Genomic DNA, 8396 nt, shown 5'->3' with positions numbered 1-8396 from the left:
AAGATGATGTGCATGACATGGTTTCATAAGATCGAGAAACGACGGTTAAAACCACCTCTGGCTCAATGTTAGTCCATGAAAAGATGATGATGAAATCACGTCTGTTAATAGTTTATGATTTGCCTGCCTGTTGAAAGAAGAAGTATAATAACAGTCTTAAGTCGAGTCAGAAGGCATGAAAGTTCTGAGCATGTGTTCCAGAACAATGGAAAATATGGCAACAGTCTCGAGAACATTGTTTTAATACTTATGATGATATGATTTATTTAAGAGTATCTGTGACTTCTATCAATAATGGTTCAGTTACTGATGTCAGTATTATTATATTTACAGAACGTGAAGTATTCTAGGTAATGAAGAAACGGTCTAATTTTGCACTTCCGACTGTCTGTAGATCTGATCAAAAATAAAGTGAATAAAAGAAGTTGATACATTTCACTAGTATTTTGAATAATTCTCCCTTCGTATTCATCGATAAAGTGTATACTTTTAAAGAATCTGCGTTACATCTTTCACTGTTGCAATATTAACACTGGACAGGTAAATACTTCCAATCTTGGTGAACTAGAACTTGACTCGAGGAATATTGATAGAGATTTCCAAATGGCGATTCTTGCTGGAGTGTAGTTTTTTTTTTATTGCTTTTTTAGTTGCTGGAGGAGGCACTGTATTGACATTTACTGGTATTATTCCCCCATCATGGTTCCATTGTGTTTTCAGTTTCGGGCTTTTTCTTCGTAACTTTTAAAGTTATGCAAAGCCGAAATCCAAATATAAATAATAAAAATATGCATCCCCAGAGAGAATGGCTTTACAATGATTAAGTATCACCAGTGTTAAATTTTTCCTTAGAGTAATGTACAGTGAAGGGTCGAAACATTCATGTGATGAAATAATTTAGGTCTCGTGACAGACTATTTCCAGTGTGTTGGAGACCTGTCACTGGACAAAATCAGAGTGAAGACTTTTAACTAGTGTTTGAAATAGTTTGCTAGTTTGAAGGAAATCTTGAGCTAGCGATCAGTCTTTGTGCTTTCACAGGTGAATACTATCGGTTGATGCCTTACTCATTTCACCTTTACAGATTGACAGGTAAATATTGCACACCCAACCATCCTTGTTTTCAAGTTTTCCTTAAGAATGACTAATTTCGGATGGGTCCTTACTGAACAAAGTTAAAGACAGTCCCGAGTTCTGAGATTTGCGGTCATGAATATCGTCAATTATTTCATCTTCACTGTGCAGTCTGAAATAGAATAACAGGAGAGCTGTTCAACCTTTCCATTATTTGAAGTATGTGTACCTACCCACTGATGTCTGTTGAAACACTTGAAATGTGTCTTTAGGCAATGAGTTTCAGTTTGGTCCAGGTTATATTTTAAAATAAATTTGTTATATTTAATCCAATTCCAATCACGTCATTCCTCATTCTTCTTATTAATAAACTGAGCTGACCTTATGCCAACACGTGCTCTTATCTAGTGAGCATCGTATGCAGCTATTCGCTTACTTTCCATTATTTCAAGAATAAATGAAACCAAGTGGAGGATAAAAAGAAAAGCGGTGGCGTAAAAAAAAGGGGGCCACAGGAAGACTAAAGAAACTTTAGAAGAAGAGGAAGACGGAAACATTTAAGTTCTCCTGCAGCTTTAAACAGCAAGAATAAAGAGGTTGCAGTGATTTTGGAATCATAGTTAAAATTTTAAATAATACACACACACACACACACACACACACACACACACACACACACACACACACACATTATATATATATATATATATATATATATATATATATATATATATATATATATATATATATATATATATATATATATATATGTATGTATATATATTTATACATGCATGTGTCCGCGTGTGTTTATTTGTATAGAAAATCTTGCGTATGCGAGTCAGCATGCATTTTTTTTACACAGCTACGGACATTTTTGCCACATGCTCATAATCGCATTCCAATGATCATGCTTTTTTCTTCCTTTAATTTCTGTGGTAACTGACTGCTAAACCGCAGTCTAGATCAGGGAGGAGATGGGATGACGAGGCTTACGGCCAGTCACCCTGGCCCTTCTTTCCGAAACCACTCATTGGAATCCCTTATTACAATTAACCGAAATGTGAAGCTTCTTCTTTGATGTTATTTCTGTTTCTTCCGGATTCGTAGACTCTTTTCTCGTGAGATAAAGTGAAAACAATTACCTGAAGGTTTGGTTTTCTCTCATCAGAGCACAACATTATGTTGTTGTTGATATTGCTTCTGCTGTAGTGTTCTTCCTCAAATGATTCTAAATAATAATCCTATATATTGAAGGAGTTTATTAATAGCAGAATGACAGGGGATCCCGCTTAAATAAAGGGGTTTATGGACTCCTCTTTAGTGGCGTCAAACTAGTCTTACAAAAAGAACCTGGTTACTGAATTCTGGAACCGCAGGCACTAGCGGATCGAGAAACCTTTCATGGGGGCACTAATTTCATATATATATATATATATATATATATATATATATATATATATATATATATATATATTTATATATATATGTGTGTGTGTGTGTGTGTGTGTGTGTGTGTGTGTGTATAATATACATACATATAAAATATTCTCAACATTTTATTATTCATATAATAGATTTTTAATTTTTTCCCATTTTTATATTTATTTTTATATTATTATCTAAATCTTCAATATTATTATTTTGTCATTATTTTTCATGGGGGGAGGGGGACGTGCCCAGGTGACCGCCCCTCTCCCCGCCCCCTGGATCCGCTAGTGACCGCAGTCGAAAACGAGAATTTCACCTCCTGAAGTGTGTCACTGACTCGAGAGGGTGAAAGCGGTTTAAGATGCAGGAGAGTTTGGGAACAATGATGATGGTGTCTCTAATTGTATTGCCAACTTTAGAATTCTCTTCTTGCTTTCGTTTTTCCCTGTCTCTACCGCAATTCCTACTGCTTACATGAGTGTTCAAAGAAAAGCAAGTATTCGCTGTAAAATCTACATAGCGTTACCAATTATTTCTTTTACTTGAGCATTGTAAAACTTTATTTGTGCGACATCTGAGCAATGTTACCAATTTTTTTCTTGCTTAATGATTATAAACACATAACACCTCAGTAATGAGCTGTTTGAGATGTTCTTATCTCCTGTCGTTAGGTCAGGTGAAGTCAGTCTCTACTGTTCACATTCTCACCCTGGCCGGGGTCATTCAAACGCCAAGGGAGGACTCCTGAAGGAGAAAGTCTGAACCTCTTAAGTCCTACTTGAGCGTTCACGGGTACGTTTCAAGACCTTCCTCAAAAATGCGCCTTTCAAAAGTCGTTTAATTTCAAATTGCAAATTATTATCACTAGTTTGTTTCACAGTGATAAGTAACTCCCAGTCAGCATTAACAAAATAGTGACATGAGATCGGAAAGAATTTTATTTGTAATTTTAACATATCTTCGGCAAAGTATAGAAGATACTCGGAGGAAACATAATATAATTTTCAGTGAATAAAGGTTAATTTGAGAAGTTCGGATTAAAAGGAACTTCTTACTAACAAGCGTTCTCTATCAATGGTCGTTATTTGGGTCCTATTCAAGGAGCCATTGTTAATGAAGGTCTTAAATATTAATTAGTCAATGTTTATCTGATCCGCATCTTCACTCACACCCGGAATTTGGTTGTACATAGAAGAATCTCGCACTATTATCTTAAGAATAACTTACATCCGGAGGATATCGCGAACAAAATGAACACCTAAGCTGGCGGGAATTCGAACCCAAGCATTTTTGGGTGGCTATAATTATGAAATGTAGTGATTTAAAGCAATCAGCTGTCGTCTGCAACTCCCTTTGGGTGTTAGCTATTACGGATATGTAGGTAATTCGATATTAAATTAATTGACGAACAGTGATTCAATATATATATATATATATATATATATATATATATATATATATATATATATATATATATATATATATATATATATATATATATATATACATTATATATATGTGTGTGTGTGTGTGTGTGTAAAATATAGATAGATAGATAACTACCGTGGTACAGTTCGCTTTTCAAGTTAACTACTGCGAAACAGGATTTGAATTATTGTTAAGTAACTCCCCTAGTAGAACTGAACCACTAGAGTGCTGAGTTCGGTATAAGTAGCCTTGTTCAGTGGGACTTTCTGTTCTTCCGTTATTTAATATAAGTTTTTTGTAACATCCTTGTTTTGCTGTAATCAGTTTTCTTTTGAGGAAGTATAACCAGTATATCAGTGCCTCCTGGATTTGTGTGCTATAACAAGTGCTTGTGAATTGACCAACAACGCTCAAACTATCGGTAAGACTTCAAGTAATTTATTTTCATCCATGTGATTTCAAACCATCTTGTCATTGGCTATTACTGATTACTGTTCTTAACCTTTGTTATTGGTTATGATTTATTTATCATCGGCAGCATGTTGTTTATTGCCCGTTGTTGCAGTTTATTGCCATTTGATTTACTGAGGTGTTAATGACTCCTATGGTCCCCTAGTAAACGTTTTTGCCTTGTCGTTTATGTTTTTAGTTATTCCTTTGATACTGTACTCATTACACGTTAATTTCAGTCCTAACGACGTTAGGGAAAAGAATGTGTTAGATGGCTTCGAAAGTTACATATGAGGGTCATACGCAATCGTGCATATTAAAAGTTAACCATAAAGTCCAATCACTTTTGCCTTGTTACGTTTTCAAGAACAAGACCCTCTTTTATCCTGCCCAATGAAGTCAATTGTAACTCTATATATATATATATATATATATATATATATATATATATATATATATATATATATATATATATATATATATATATATATATATATATATATATATATATATATATATATATATATATATATATATATATATATATATATATATATATATATATATATATATATATTAGTAGGGTGCAGCATAAGTAACGCCCTTTGTTTAAGTGGAACAAAATTAAAGCCTTTTGATTATCCTTTATTTTTTCGAACATGAATGTATTGCCACAGGTTAATAGATTAATATAATATATTAACAAAATTAATATAATGCTTATTCGGTTTAATAATGCAGCATAAGTAACGCCCTTTTTAATTTTATATCGTATAATGTATATTTTCTTCATTATTTTCTTTAATTAATTTGCGAAAAATCTTCATTTTTTCATATATTTTATACAACCATGAGATTAACAAAGGAATAGAGAGTAAAAGCAATTGAACTGTACTATCAAAACAATAAAAAGGTGCTGAAACCGCAATATTGTTATCAGCTGAATTTAACATCCCAAGGGTGCAGAGCCGAAATATCATTTGTATTGAACATTATTAAACCGAATAAGCATTATATTAATTTTTTTAATATATTATATTAATCTACTAACCTGTGGCAATACATTCATGTTCGAAAAAATAAAGGATAATCAAAAAGCTTTAATTTTGTTCCATTTAAACAAAGAGCGTTATTTATGCCGCACCCTTATATACATACATACCATGGTTTCTCAGTTTAGCATCTTCTGAAGAGACTTCCTGTTACAGAGTATATGAATTTTTTTAATAACAATAATAATAAAATTGATTACGTATAGAGAAATGCATTCCACCGAGTTAAAAGAAAATTATTATACTTACAGAAACGTACGGATAACTCCATAGTAAAGACTGACCAATCTAATTTAGTAAAAGGCTAATAAGCATAGGTAAATAATCATAACCATATGTGAACAATCAGGCGTTTGGAAATCATGTTTTCAAGATCTTCTCTTTAAATGGCATATTTTGACTTTCTCTCTCTCTCTCTCTCTCTCTCTCTCTCTATCTCCAATTTAAGATTTAGGTCAACAGAGGTTCAGCTGTTCCTTCCTCGTCAAGAAACTGAAACCGAGATTTGTGAAGGGCATATATTAATCGTAACGAGAGAGAGAGAGAGAGAGAGAGAGAGAGAGAGAGAGAGAGAGAGAGAGAGAGAGAGAGAGAGACAGGTTGGAATTTACTCATCATGTATCTCATACAATCAAATGTACCCCAACAAGACTTGGGGAGGTTTTATGGAGGTGAAGTAAATCAAGCAAAAATCCAATAGTCGTTTTACGTCAGTCAGCTACTTTCTGTAACACTCGCGCGTTTTTTTTTTTTAACGCGGAAGTTGGTAGCAAACATTTGTCAATGGCTTTCATTACGAAGAGTAAATGAGGATTTATGTGAACTGACCTCTTGCTAAAAAGGTGAATGATACTTCAAAGGACACACGTTTCTTTGCATATGTTAATTAATAATAAAGAGGTAGCTTTCTCGCTTTCTAAACGCGAACAGCTCTAAATATTGTCGTTTACCAGAGAGTACGAGACGGCATCGTAGACATTACAATTACAAACGTATCTGGTAAAAAGTGACTAGTATATATATATATATATATATATATATATATATATATATATATATATATATATATATATATATATATATATATATATATATATATATATATATATATATACATATATATATATATATATATATATATATACATAATTTGCGTGTGTGTATATGTATATATAACTTGTCTCTCTGTCTCACTCTCTCTCCCTCTCTCTCAATTTGCACGTGCACACACACACAAACACAAACACACACGGACATGCACGCGCAGTGAACGAGAAGTACAGCATTAAAAAAAGTTAGAAATTAAATCAATCATGAGAAAAAGACAGAGAAGAGTTATTATTGCTTATGAAAGCCTCTTCCCTTCATTGTAACATTTCCAGGAATACATATCATAAGAAAATGACAGAGCAAAAACAAACTTGATCCTGACGAAACCTAATTAACTACTATATAAATGATACGTAATTAGCTATGATAACAAATTAATATTTATATATAGGCAATGAGGTTTGAGCAAGAGTAGATAAGCATAACTGCCAAAGTTATAATATGAAGCCGTTGAAGGAATTTTATGGAAAAATAACAAAGTAATTACTGAAGGCGCCTGAATTCGATGAAATTATATTTACAGAACGCAAATCAATTTCTATAGTCATATTTAAATAATTATGATCTCTAAGCATAGCTTTGATAGTTGTTTTTCATTATAAAGCAATTTTCTTGCCATATTCAGCTATGTTAAAGAGTAAAAGCAGCTGCTGAAAAAGAAGTTGCAATTGCTGCGGTGATAATTCATTCCAACGCTTCACCTGGCAGCAGATAATTATGTATCATAAGTTTTGGTTTTCTTCCGTTCTTGTCCCCTGCCTCCTTTGGGTCATAATCCTCGTCCCCTTCCGTAAAATCCTACTCCTCATGCACTCTCCCAAGTCCTAAGAGAACACCCTTAATGGAACTGGAACCAAAAACGCCTCCATATGCGTTGTCCCTTGCCCATTCAGGACCCTCGGTCCAGGAGACTTAATTTAACTTTCGGTGTCCGTATCATCCCTCTCCCCATTCTTCCTCTCTGTCGCTCGCTTTCTCAGGAGACCTACAAGCTCCATTCCCGCCTCTTCTCAGTTGCCACTGTAACGCCCTTTGTATCCTCCCCTTATCTTCTTATTATTCCTACGATGTCCTCCTCCAGCTCCTGACATTCTCATTAACGCTAGTATATTCCTTGTTTATATCAATTTCTTTACAGAAATCTCTCTCTCTCTCTCTCTCTCTCTCTCTCTCTCTCTCACACTCAAACCCATCAATGCCATTGCAGTCATTATTCATACTCAATACCTTTACTGATATAATGTTCCTTGACACCTCTCTCTCTCTCTCTCTAGCCATCCATCTATTAATATAGACAGAGATGAATAGGTAGAATGATAATAAATAAATATAATCATTAATCATTTGTTCATATGCAAAGCTTTACGAGAATACCACCCTCTTCCCCAGTTCCCATCCCCCCATCTCTCTCTCTCTCTCTCTCTCTCTCTCTCTCTCTCTCTCTCTCTCTCTCTCTCACACACACACACACACACACACACACACACAGCCGCTAAAAATTCCTATTCCATCCTCGCGAACAAACTTTAGTCATAAGCCGCTTTTCACTCGGCCAGTCGAACTTCCCCCAAAAATTCTCCCATTTTACTTGTAAGAGAAAACCTCCTTACAACCTCTACCGAGGAAGATAGATTTCTCTTTCGTATCGTTCTGTCTCTCTCAGCAAACCTGAATCCACACCCAATTCTCACCTCGTTAAACATTGCTCCGCTGGTTTCCTTGGTGATCATTTTTTACAATAGCCGGAAATTATTTATTTAGGAGGCATGTGTCTATTACCTTGAACAGCTTTTTATAAAGATATAATAGACGAGATTAGTTGCTAATACAAAACCCTAGATACAGATTATT

This window comes from Macrobrachium rosenbergii, chromosome 49 (genome assembly GCF_040412425.1).
Source record: "Macrobrachium rosenbergii isolate ZJJX-2024 chromosome 49, ASM4041242v1, whole genome shotgun sequence".
NCBI classification, from domain to species: domain Eukaryota; kingdom Metazoa; phylum Arthropoda; class Malacostraca; order Decapoda; family Palaemonidae; genus Macrobrachium; species Macrobrachium rosenbergii.
This window is presented reverse-complemented; position numbering follows the sequence as displayed.